A 13,328-nucleotide genomic window follows, 5' to 3' on the forward strand; every position below is an offset into this window, starting at 1 on the left:
TATAGTTGACCCCTGTGACCCATGGGGTGAGGCCTCCTTGAGGCTTGACTGCAGCATGACACTGCACTGATTAATCACAGTAGAGTGCTCATTGGGTGAATCTTCACATATAGGTCAATGATCTCTACTCATCACCAACTGGCCCTGCCAGGGAGGAGCTGGATCAGCAGAGCGGACACTTCACTGGGCATGGCTGCTTCAACGACAAGGGAGTCATTGGCTCTGACCCAAGAAATTCACACTAGGATACCATTCATTATGAAGCAATGAATTGAGCACGTATTCTAAATGTTACACTTAGTAATGATATTGGAACGTGGCCGTTTTTTTCTTAAGAACCCTATTTCAACAGTGAACACATTTTGTCAAAACAAATTTCTGATGTTCGGTTCTTAAAATATACTCACGCTAGCTGACCTGGGTGTGGCTGTCCCTGCCATCACTGCAGGACTTTGAAGCCACAGAGTAGCAGAAATACATGGGCAACCAAGTGGAACATTGGTTCAGTTGCCAGGGTGTGTACATCCAGCAGGGTGTGTACATCCAAAATGCATAAGAAATGTTACATTGACACATCCTCTTATGACGACAAAGCTCAACATATTCACAATGCCTCACACTCTGATCAGTGGAAATAGACTCATCTGTTGACTCAGACCTGTGGGCAGAAGTTACTTTCAAATTCACTCATAATAGGTGGCTGCTGTAAAAACAAAAAAGGTCAAATAGAGTTCACAGATTTGTTGCAATTCTGTCTCGAACTGACTTATTATTTGGACATTGAGCGTTCTTAAATTCAACCCAACATTCTCATGAGTCAGACGATATTTCACAATGCAGTTTGTGAGATGGTGATTTCTTTAAAAAAAAAACATACATATAAAGTAGCGGTCAAAAGTTTGGACACACCTAGTCATTCAAGGGTTTTTCTTTATTTTTTTACTATTTTCTACATTGTAGAATAATAGTGAAGACATCAAAACAATGAAATGACACATATGGAATCATGTAGTAACCAAAAAGGTGTTAAACAAATCAAAATATATTTTTGATTTTAGATTCTTCAAAGTAGCAACCTTTTCCTTGATGACAGCTTTGCACACTCTTGGCATTCTCTCAACCAGCTTCATGAGGAATGCTTTTCCAACAGTCTTGAAGGAGTTCCCACATATGCTGAGCACTTGTTGGCTGCTTTTCCTTCACTCTGCGGTCCAACTCATTCCAAACCATTTCAATTGGGTTCAGGTCCGGGGATTGTGGAGGCCAGGTCATCTGATAAAGCAGTCCATCACTCTCCTTCTTTGTCAAATAGGCCTTACACAGCCTGGATGTGTGTTTTGGGTCATTGTCCTGTTGAAAAACAAATGATAGTCCCACCAAGCGTATGCCAGATGTGATGGTGTATCACTGCAGAATGCTGTGGTAGCCATGCTGGTTAAGTGTGCCTTGAATTCTAAATAAATCACAGACAGTGTCACCAGCAAAGCACCCCCACACCATCACACCTCCTCCTCCATGCTTCACGGTGGGAACCACACATGCTGAGATCGTCCGTTCACCTACTTTGCATCTCAGAAAGACACGGTGGCTGGAACCAAAAATCTCAAATTTTGACAGACCAAAGGACAGATTTCCACCAGTCTAATGTCCGTTGCTCATGTTTCTTGGCCCAATCAAGTCTGTTCTTCTTATTGGTGTCCTTTAGTAGTGGTAACTTTGCAGCAATTGGACCATGAATGCCTGATTCACACAGTCTCCTCTGAACAGTTGATGTTGAGATGTGTCTGTTATTTGAACTCTGTGAAGCATTTATTTGGGCTGCAATTTCTGAGGCTGGAAACTCTAATAAATGTATCCTCTGCAGCAGAGGTAACTCTGGGTCTTCCATTCCTGTGGCGTTCCTCATGAGAGCCAGTTTCGTCATAGCTTTTGATAGTTTTTGCGACTGCACTTGAAGAAACTTTCAAAGTTCTTGAAATTTTCCAGATTGACTGACCTTCATGTCTTAAAGTAATGATGGACTGTCATTTCTCTTTGCTTATTTGAGCTGTTCTTCACATAATATCGACTTGGTCTTTTACCAAATAGGGCTATCTTCTGTTTACCCCCCTACCTTGTCACAACACAACTGATTGGCTCAAACGCATTAAGGAAAGAAATTCCACAAATAAACTTTTAAGAAGGCATTCCAGGTGACTACCTCATGAGCTGGTTGAGAGAATGCCAAGCGTGTGCAAAGCTGTCATCAAGGCAAAGGGTGGCTATTTAAAAAATCTCAAATGTCTAATATACACTGCTCAAAAAAATTAAGGGAACACTTAAACAACACATCCTAGATCTGAATGAAATAAATAATCTTATTAAATACTTTTTATTTTACATAGTTGAATGTGCTGACAACAAAATCACACAAAAATAATCAATGGAAATCCAATTTATCAACCCATGGAGGTCTGGATTTGGAGTCACACTCAAAATTAAAGTGGAAAACCACACTACAGGCTGATCCAACTTTGATGTAATGTCCTTAAAACAAGTCAAAATGAGGCTCAGTAGTGTGTGTGGCCTCCACATGCCTGTATGACCTCCCTACAACGCCTGGGCATGCTCCTGATGAGGTGGCGGATGGTCTCCTGAGGGATCTCCTGCCAGACCTGGACTAAAGCATCCGCCAACTCCTGGACAGTCTGTGTGACAACGTGGCGTTGGTGGATGGAGCGAGACATGATGTCCCAGATGTGCTCAATTGGATTCAGGTCTGGGGAACGGGCGGGCCAGTCCATAGCATCAATGCCTTCCTCTTGCAGGAACTGCTGACACACTCCAGCCACATGAGGTCTAGCATTGTCTTGCATTAGGAGGAACCCAGGGCCAGCCGCACCAGCATATGGTCTCACAAGGGGTCTGAGGATCTCATCTCGGTACATAATGGCAGTCAGGCTACCTCTGGCGAGGACATGGAGGGCTGTGCGGCCCCCCAAAGAAATGTCACCCCACACCATGACTGACCCACCGCCAAACCGGTCATGCTGGAGGATGTTGCAGGCAGCAGAACGTTCTCCACGGCGTCTCCAGACTCTGTCACATCTGTCACATGCTCAGTGTGAACCTGCTTTCATCTGTGAAGAGCACAGGGCGCCAGTGGCGAATTTGCCAATCTTGGTGTTCTCTGGAAAATGCCAAACGTCCTGCACGGTGTTGGGCTGTAAGCACAACCCCCACCTGTGGACGTCGGGCCCTCATACCACCCTCATGGAGTCTGTTTCTGACCGTTTGAGCAGACACATGCACATTTGTGGCCTGCTGGAGGTTATTTTGCAGGGCTCAGGCAGTGCTCCTCCTGCTCCTCCTTGCACAAAGGCGGAGGTAGCGGTCCTGCTGCTGGGTTGTTGCCCTCCTACGGCCTCCTCCACGTCTCCTCATGTACTGGCCTGTCTCCTGGTAGCGCCTCCATGCTCTGGACACTACGCTGACAGACACAGCAAACCTTCTTGCCACAGCTCGCATTGATGTGACATCCTGGATGAGCTGCACTACCTGAGCCACTTGTGTGGGTTGTAGACTCCGTCTCATGCTACCACTAGAGTGAAAGCACTGCCAGCATTCAAAAGTGACCAAAACATCAGCCAGGAAGCATAGGAACTGAGAAGTGGTCTTTGGTCCCCACCTGCAGAACCACTCCTTTATTGGGGGTGTCTTGCTAATTGCCTATAATTTCCACCTGTTGTCTATTCCATTTGCACAACAGCATGTGAAATGTATTGTCAATCAGTGTTGCTTCCTAAGTGGACAGTTTGATTTCACAGAAGTGTGATTGACTTGGAGTTACATTGTGTTGTTTAAGTGTTCCCTTTATTTTTTTGAGCAGTATATTTTGATTTGGTTAACACTTTTTTGGTTACTACATGATTCCATATGTGTTATTTCATAGTTTTGATGTCTTCACAATTACTCTACAATGTAGAAAATAGTAAAAAAATTAAGAAAAACCCTTGAATGAGTAGGTGTTCTAAAACGTTTGACCGGTAGTGTATATACCAAATCTGGAGTTAATCTGGATTATGGTTAACATTTTTAATAATTGTACATTAGCATATGTGCTAACGTGCATTTATAGGTACAGTGCGGACATTTTTGAATGCATCTACTTTTTTCTCAAAACCATTAAAGACTGATGTAATGTCTAAACACAACATCTAGAGTGAATCTTATGTAGGGTTCATGAGGTGAAGATGATTGCAGATGACTTTGAGCATCAGTGTTACATTTGCAAAGAATGAGTTGTTAATAGTTTTCTTGTTTGTTATATCAATACCAAATTTGTTGTTGTTCATCTTAGGCACATCCATGATAGCGATGACAAGTTTGATAGGCCACTGTGGAGTGGATTTACAGTGGTTTAAATTGACACTTAAATCAGATTTTTGATTTGTCAATAACTCAGCCATCTTTTGACCAATAACTTAGTTTCCCTCAAACTAAATGAAGACATGTACCATGGACATACATTCCAAATTTGGTCCTATGGTTCATGAGAAGAAGATTTTTTGCATATTGTAGCATATTAGCATGTGTGTTAATATGCATCTACTGGTATAGTGTGGCCATCTTTGAATGCATCAACGTTATTTTCTCAAACTCTTTAAGGACTATTGTGATGAGTCTAAAGACCAAATTTGGAGTGAATCTGACTTTTAGTCTATGAGAAGAAGATATTTTATGGATTATTTTAAGCATTAGCGTTACATAGTTAAAAAAGTGAATTGTGAATTTAAGATATCAATGCCAAACTGAAGAAGGTTCATTATGGTAATGCCTGTGATGAACCTAAACTTTTCAAGTTGATAGGACATTGTGGAGTGGATTTACAAAGGATTTAAATGATTTCTTGGTTTATCAATAACTCAGCCATCTCTTAACCAATCCCTTAGTTTTTCTAAAACTTAGTTGATACCGAAGTTGGTGTCATTTAGTTATTGAGAGGAAAGGTTTTCCAAAATTTCCAAGATGGAGGAAAATCTATACTGATGGACCTTATGGGTCCTTGAGGCACATTTTTTCACCATGAGGAAAACCACCGACATACAAAGTTTCAAGTCTCTAGATAAAAACGGGGTGACGGATATGAGGGTTTAAGTGAGACTGCTTATAACAGAATCCCCTATTGGCCAATTAGTGCCATTCTTTTTGACCAAGTTACTCATGGCCAGTTTCTGTATGTCGAAATTAGAAAAAGTTACCAATCTATGCTTGAGTTATTTGACCATGTAAAGAAAAAACATGTAATAATTAAGGCAATATACAGCTTAGCTGTGAACCCCTAAAAAGTAAAAGAGTACAAAGTATAGGCTATAGGTTGAAAGCTAGTTCACTATGCATAGCTACATGTTTAGCATGTAGCCTAGGGAGTGGCTCAAATGCCTTATTCTGAGATCACAAACTGTAGGGCTACTTACTGTACATTGAAATGGGTTGCTGCTGCTCTCTGCTGGTGTCTTGGTAAATGTAAGCCGGTACAATTACATTTACCAAGACATATAATGGTACCGCTTTACTTGACACTTAGTGTCATAACACGTTATGATACAGCAGTGGTGGGAGAAGTACATCATTGTCATACTTGAGTGAAAGAAAAGATACTCTATGACAGAATGCCCAAACATGTTCATGTAAGATATAAGACATAAATTACTGCAGTTTAAGACCATAGAATGTACTATATGCCAGTGAAACTGAATATCCTGCACTCAGACATTGTATTATTCTGCTGGAAGTGTAAAACACAAAAGGGGACATATTTGTATGTTATGATCTTGTGAAGGCTGGCTGAATTCTGGCAAAGAGTATGTTCTTTTTATCTCAGCATGTCTACAGATTCTCCCTGGTTTTGTTTGCTTGGAAATGTTGATGCTGGAGACTGTTATCAGAAGAAACTGTGTAACATAGCATTTATAGCGGCTAAGAAATGCTTTGCCATTAACTGGAAGGTTGGTTATCCTCCCACAATGGACGGCATACACGTCAAGGGGGAAAGGGGGATAACTAGTCAGTTGTACAACTGAATGCATTCAACTGAAATGTGTCTTCCGCATTTAATCCAACTCCTCTGAATCAGAGAGGTGCGGAGGGCTGCCTTTACCGACATCCACGTCTTCGCCGCCCAGGGAACAGTGTGTTAACTGCCTTGCTCAGGGGCAGAATGACAGATTTTTACCTTGTCAGCTCGGGAATTCGATCCAGCAACCTTTCGGTTACTGGCACAATGCTCCTACCCGCCAAGTTATGTATCACTAGATTTGATTTATTACAAGATTAAGGGTATACTGTGCAACTTTCATACGGTCTGGATGCCTTATATGGAATACAGTACGACAAAAGGAGTCTGTATTGGAAACATGCCCACATCAGTGGCGATACCTATTTAGGCAATCCCTAGCTGCTGAGCTGCTCAGTCCTGGCCCTGGGGGTCTGCCGTACTGTTGGTTGTCACTCTGGCCTTGGCCTAACACACCAATATCCTAAAGTTGAGTGGGGTGTGTTGGATTGCGGCGCTGCAGGGCCGTGGACCCCTAGGGGCAGGACGGGGTGACCCAGCTATATTGTTTGTAAGTAAAACGGGCTCTACAGTACTATTAGGCCTATGACATTAATTATATGGAGAATGTACTGTCTTTGTGTGTTTTTATTCAACTTTTGTTTTTCAAAACTTTCTCTTGATACATAAAAAAAAGGATGGGAAGGAAATTGTTGGGAGAGAGTTGAGTTATTGACTAGACTTGTGGGGGTCGAGCGTGCAGGCGGCTCTGGCTGGCTGGGCGGTCTGGCTGAAATTTGATATAGAAGATGTCGGAAATAAAGATAATCAAAACATAGGTCTTTGTACCTTATTCGTAGGAGTTGTTCATTTGTTAGGCTAATGGTTAAAGGTGCAACACAATATTGATTATTGAATTATCATTGATCTAGTTCAGTCTTATCAATCACTTAAACATACTGAATAATGATCTCTTACCTAGCTTGATGACTGTGGACATTTTTGCTTACTTTTTGTTCTAAGTAGAGACGGCTAGAAACGCAGGTAATGAGCTTTAGATGCTCCCCCCAAAAACGACCCCCCCCCCCTAAAGAAAACAACAACATTCCATTACACCATAGCCTACTTGTCAACAGTATTTTTATGTTATATAACATTTTCTGAAATGTACCATATTTAATAGTCATTGTAATTGAGCACACGTTATGTCAGACATGCACTTACACCAATTCTCTGTTGTTGATGACTGGGATGAATACAGGAGCAGATTTCAGGAGCAGGACAAGACACCCTCTTTTTGACTGATGACTGACATAAGGGCATGTACGTGATAGGCCTATCTGGCTTTTATGATTATGATGGTCATAAGGCTTCTTGACAGTGTCATAAAATGAATTTTCTTAGTCCAAGTAAAGTGACACAGTGTGATCATAATGCTTCTTGACAGTGTCATAAAGTGTAAAAACATGACTTTAAAGAATTCATTACAACAACGAAAGATTTAAGAAACAAACTTTCGAAAGAAAGGAAACTTCTTGGTAGGGAAAAAATACATTTGAATAAATGTGGGTTTTGACACTTTTTTTGTAGGTGTCATAATCTGCCATGAATTAACACAATATATGTCACAACAGGTGTAAATATATCAGTCATTACAGTGTTATGACCATATTCTGACAGGTTATGACAAATTATGTTAGCTGTTATGACATATTATGACATGGTTAAGTAAAGTGTTACTGATATAATATACTAAAAGCACATATCCCAGCATACTACATACAGGTCGCAGAGGGACCTACAATTTCTGTGGAGATAATAACTGTGAGAAGGTGAATTCTTGTGACTTTTTTAAAGGACATCCTACTCCAAAATGAAGGAATGAGCCCAATAACATATTGGTCCATATTATCAGGCAGGTGTAATACTTAGCAATAAGCATTATCACTTGTTGTAGCCCAACTGATGCAGCATAGTGGCTATACTTACATACACTGAACAAAAATATAAACGCAACATGTAAAGTGTTGGTCCCGTGTTTCATCAGCTGAATTAAAAAATCCCAGAAATGTTCCATAAACTCAAAAATAGTATTTCTCTCAAATTTTGTGCACACATTTGTTTACATCCCTGTCAGTGAGTGTTTCTCCTTTTCCAAGATAATCCATCCACCTGACCTGTGTGGCGTATAAAGAAGCTGATTAAACAGTATGATCATTACACAGGTGCACCTTGGGCTGGGGACAATAAAAGGCCACTCTAAAATGTGCAGTTTTGTCACACAACACAATGCCACACATGTCTCAAGTTTTGAGGGAGTGTGCAATTAGCATGCTGACTGTAGGAATGTCCACCAGAGCTGTTGCCAGAGAATTGAATGTTTATTTCTCTACCATAAGCCGCCTCCAACGTCATTTTAGAGAATTTGGCAGTACGTCAAACCAGCCTCACAACCGCAGACCATATGTAACCACACCAGCCCAGGACCTCCACATCCGGCTTCTTCACATATGGGATCATTTGAGACCAGCCACCAGGACAGCTGATGAAACTGTGGGTTTGCACAACTGAAGAATTTCTGCACAAACTGTCAGAAACCGTCTCAGGGAAGCTCATCTGCATGCTCGTCGTCCTCACCAGGGACCTGACTGCAGTTCAGCATCGTAACTGACCTCAATGGAAAAAATATGACCTTTGATGGCCACTGGCACCTGGAGAAGTGTGCTCTTCCCGGATGAATCCTGGTTTCAACTGTACCGGGCAGATGGCAGACAGTGTGTATGGTGTCGTGTGGGCGAGCGGTTGGCTGATGTCAACGTTGTGAACAGAGTGCCCCATGGTGACGGTGGGGTTATGGTATGGGCAGGTTTAAGCTATGGACAACGAACACAATTGCCTTTTATCAGATGGAAATTTGAATACACAGAGATACTGTGATGAGATCCTGAGGCCCATTGTCATGCCATTCCTCTGCCGCCATCACCTCATGTTTCAGCATGATAATGCACGGCCCCATGTAGCAAGGATCTGTACACAATTCCTGGAAGCTGAAAATGTCCCAGTTCGTCCATGGCCTGCATACTCACCAGACATGTCAGCCATTAAGCATGTTTGGGATGCTCTGGATAGATGTGTACAACAGTGTGTTCCAGTGCCGGCCAATATCCAGCAACTTCGCACAGCCTGATCAACTCTATGCAAAGAAGAAGTGTCGTGCTGCATGAGACAAATGGTGGTCACACCAGATACTGACCGTTTTTCTGATCCACACCCCTACCTTTTTTTTAAAGGTATCTTTGACCAACAGATGCATATCTGTAATCCCAGTCGTGTGAAATCCATAGATTAGGACCTAATTTATTTATTTCAATTGACTGATATCCTTATATGAACTGTAACTCAGTAAAATCGTTGAAATATTTGCATGTTGCGTTTTATTTACGTTCAGTGTAAATAGGCTGAGGGTTGCCCATCTGCATTTACCCAATTAGGCTAATCATTAGCTAGATCACAGACTCTAAATATGATCTTGTTGCTAGTTAACAACATATTGGTGACTTGAATGTCCCAAACGTTCCACTGGCACTCAGCCAAGGATCATGTAGAGTGAATATTATGTAGGCCTACCTAGTACATTCAGCCCCGGTCTCTACTACGCATTCAACGCCATTGGTACCATTGCTGCTGCTATAAACTCTGGTTCTATACAGTTTACTACCCATACAGTAGGTGGAGGAATGCACATTCAATGTGTGTGAACGCCATTATACCAGAGAAGAAGAACACTGATTCTAAAATGGTGCAGTTCGCATATTTTGTGGATTTGAGAAATAAGTGTAGTAACACTAAATAGCTCTGTGATCCTCCTCTTTTCAGAGGTGGTTTTTCCCGCAACTGCATTAAGAATGTTGTACAATGACTGGGCATGATTTCTGTTCTGTGCGGCACTCGCAATTTGAAAGCGCTTTGAGAGGATATTATTTTCTCTCATAGAATGCGACGAGCTGACCTATTGAATAGATAAACAATTATACTATGGGATTGTCGGATTTTGCTGTTGCTTTCTCGTGATGTTGACTGAGGAAAATTAAATGTGGGCAACAATGTTTCATTAGATAATAAAACATTTGCATAACCAAAGATACTGGGTCTCAGCTCTGCCTGGCTCTCATTTGGATCATAGGTACCGGGACCCGGCCCACTTTATAAATTATCAATCAATCAATCCAATGTATTCATAGAGCCCTTTTTACAACAACAGTTGTCACAAAGTGCTTAAACAGAAACTGAGCCTAAAACCCCAGATGTAGAGGCACATTGGGTAGGAAAAAGCCGGGTGGAGATTATAACAGTACATGGCCATAAAGGCCAGATCGTTCTTCAAGATGCTCAAACGTTTATAGATGACCAGCAGGGTCAAATAATAATCACAGTGGTTGTAGAGGGTACAAGAGGTCAGCACCTCGGGAGTTAATGTCAGTTGGCTTTACATAGCGTTTAGAGGTCGAGACAGCATGTGCGGGGGGAGGTTCTGGTGAACAGGTCAGGGTTCCATGGTTCAGGCAGAACAGCAGAAACTGGGTCAGCAGCACAACCAGGTGGACTAGGGACAGCCAGTTGTTGTCAGGCCAGGTAGTCTTGAAGCATGGTCCTAGGGCTCTGGTCCTCCGGGAGGGGGGGAGCGAGAGAGAGAGAGAGAGAGAGAGAGAGAGAGAGAGAGAGAGAGAGAGAGAGAGAGAGAGAGAGAGAGAGAGAATTTGAGGGAGCATGTCTAAGATCACACAGGACACCAGATAAGACAGGAGAATTACACCAGATATAACAGACTAACCCTAGCCCCCATCCCATAGACTACTGTAGCAAAGATATAGGAGACTGAGACAGAGGGGGTCAGGGGACACTGTGGCCCCGTCCAAAGTTACCCCCAGACAGGGACAACCAGGCAGGATATAACCCCACTCACTTTGGCAAAGCACAGCCCCCACACCACTGAAGGGATATCAACAGGCCACTAACTTAATACCGAGACAAGGCCGAGTATATCCCACGAAGATCTCCCCACCGGACAAGCCCGAGGACAGGAAGGATGGAAGAGCACGAGCAGGCCAGTGACTTACCCTCCGTGATTATCACCTATATTAAGTACAGCGACTGGTGCTAGTCAGGGTTGGGTAAATGTATTCCGTTACAGTTAGTAGTTACCTGTTCAAAATTGTAATCAATAAAGTAACCTTTTATAAAAAAACAACAACTCTGTAGCGTAATCTGATTACTTTCAGTTACTTTTATATTATGTTCACTTTAAGGAGCATTAGAAGAAGACAAAAAGGATCCGTCAAATGCATTTAGCGTGCCATCAGTGGTCTCTGACTTGTGTTCAGACTTGTTCAAGTGGAAAAAACTTAAACCTGCTCCTTTTTTTCAATGCTGAATTGAATGTCATTGAGAAAACAGGAAGGTGTCCTTGTATTTTTTCACAAACATCCTTTCTGAATTTAAAATTATGCCTAATCCAAGAAGTAATCATCTAGTTTTTCAAAAGTAGCTGTAATCTGATTACAATAGTTTTGCTGGTAATGTAACCGATTACAGTAAAAAAAATTTTTAACTGATTACATGTAACCAGTTACTCACCAACACTCAAATAAAATACAATTGTATTTGTCACATGCTTCGTAAACAACAGGTGTAGACTAACAGTGAAATGCTTACTTACGGGCCCTTCCCAACAATGCAGAGAGAAAGAAAATAGAGAAATAATAGAAAAATAATAACACAAAGAATAAATACACAATGAGTAATGATAACTTGGCTACATACATGGTGTATCAGTACCAAGTTGATGTGCGGGACTACGAGGTAATTAAGGTAGATATGTACGAGCAAAGTGACTAGGCAACAGGATAGATAATAAACAGTAGCAGCGGCGTATGTGATAAGTCAAAAGAGTTAGTGCAAAAATGGCCAATGCAGATAGTCTGGGTAGCTATTTGGTTAACTATTTAGCAGTCTTATGGCTTGAGGGTAGCTGTTCATGGTCCTGTTGGTTCCAGACTTGGTGCATCGGTACCTCTTGCCATGTGGTAGCAGAGAGAACAGTCCATGACTTGGGTGGCTGGAGTCTTTGACATGTCAATGAAGACACTTGCCAGCGGATCAACACATGTTCTGAGTACACATCCTGGTAATCAGTCTGATCCTGTGGCCTTGTGAATGTTAACCTTTTTAAAGGTCTTACTCACACCGGCTACGGAGAGCGAGATCACACAGTTGTCCGCAACAGCTGGTGCTCTCATGCATGGTTCAGTATTGCTTTCCTAAAATGCAGCATAGAAAGCATTCAGCTTGTCTGGTAGGCTTGCGTCACTGGGCAGTTTGTGGCTGGGTTTCCCTTTGTAATCCATGATAGTTTGCAAGTCCTGCCACATACGATGAGCGTAAGAGCCGACATAGTAGGATTCAATCTTATTCCTGTATTGACGCTTTGCCTGTTTGATGACTCGTTGTAGGTCGATGCAAGATTTGTTATAAGCGTCCGGATTAGTGTCCCGCTCCTTGAAGGCGGCAGCTCTAGCCTTTAGCTCAGTGCGGATGTTGCATGTAATCCATGGCTTCTGATTGGGATATGTACGTATGGTCACTGTGGGGATGACTTCGTCGATGCACTTATTAATGACGCCGGTGACTGATATGATAAAATCTTCAATGCCATCGGAATAATCCGGGAACATATTCTAATCCATGTCCTTGTTTATCTACGACTTCAAGAAACATAGAATATTGCAGTTCTTCAGGTCCCGTTGATAGTACAGTCTCGAACGGAGCTCGTCCAGTTTGTTCTCTTGTGACTGTATGTTCGGCAACAGAATAGAGGGTAGAGGTGGTTTATTTACTCACTAACGTAGTCTCGTTAGGATGCCGGCTCATCTGCCTCTCTTGCGCCATCGCTTCCTCTTTTGAGTCCCGGGGATTAGTGCCTGGTCCGAGTAAGAAGAACGTCTATAGCTGCCAACTCGTTGAAGTAGAAATGGTCTTCCAAATCGAGGTTAGTGATCACTTTTCTGATGACCAAAAGCTGTTCTCAGTCATAGGAAATGATGGCGGAGACATTATGTAAAATACAAAGGAAAATGCTGCACACTGCTTCACATGATACCAGGTGATTTTATTATAACAAGTGTGCAGCGTTTTCCTTTTTATTTTTCATGAATTCACCTACAACTCCTGTAAAAAAGGCAGCCGTGCTCCTCTCCTCTACTTAACTTCCCCTCACAGTCCCTTCATGTTTCCCTTT

Source organism: Salmo trutta, chromosome 21 (assembly GCF_901001165.1).
Source record: "Salmo trutta chromosome 21, fSalTru1.1, whole genome shotgun sequence".
NCBI classification, from domain to species: Eukaryota; Metazoa; Chordata; class Actinopteri; order Salmoniformes; family Salmonidae; genus Salmo; species Salmo trutta.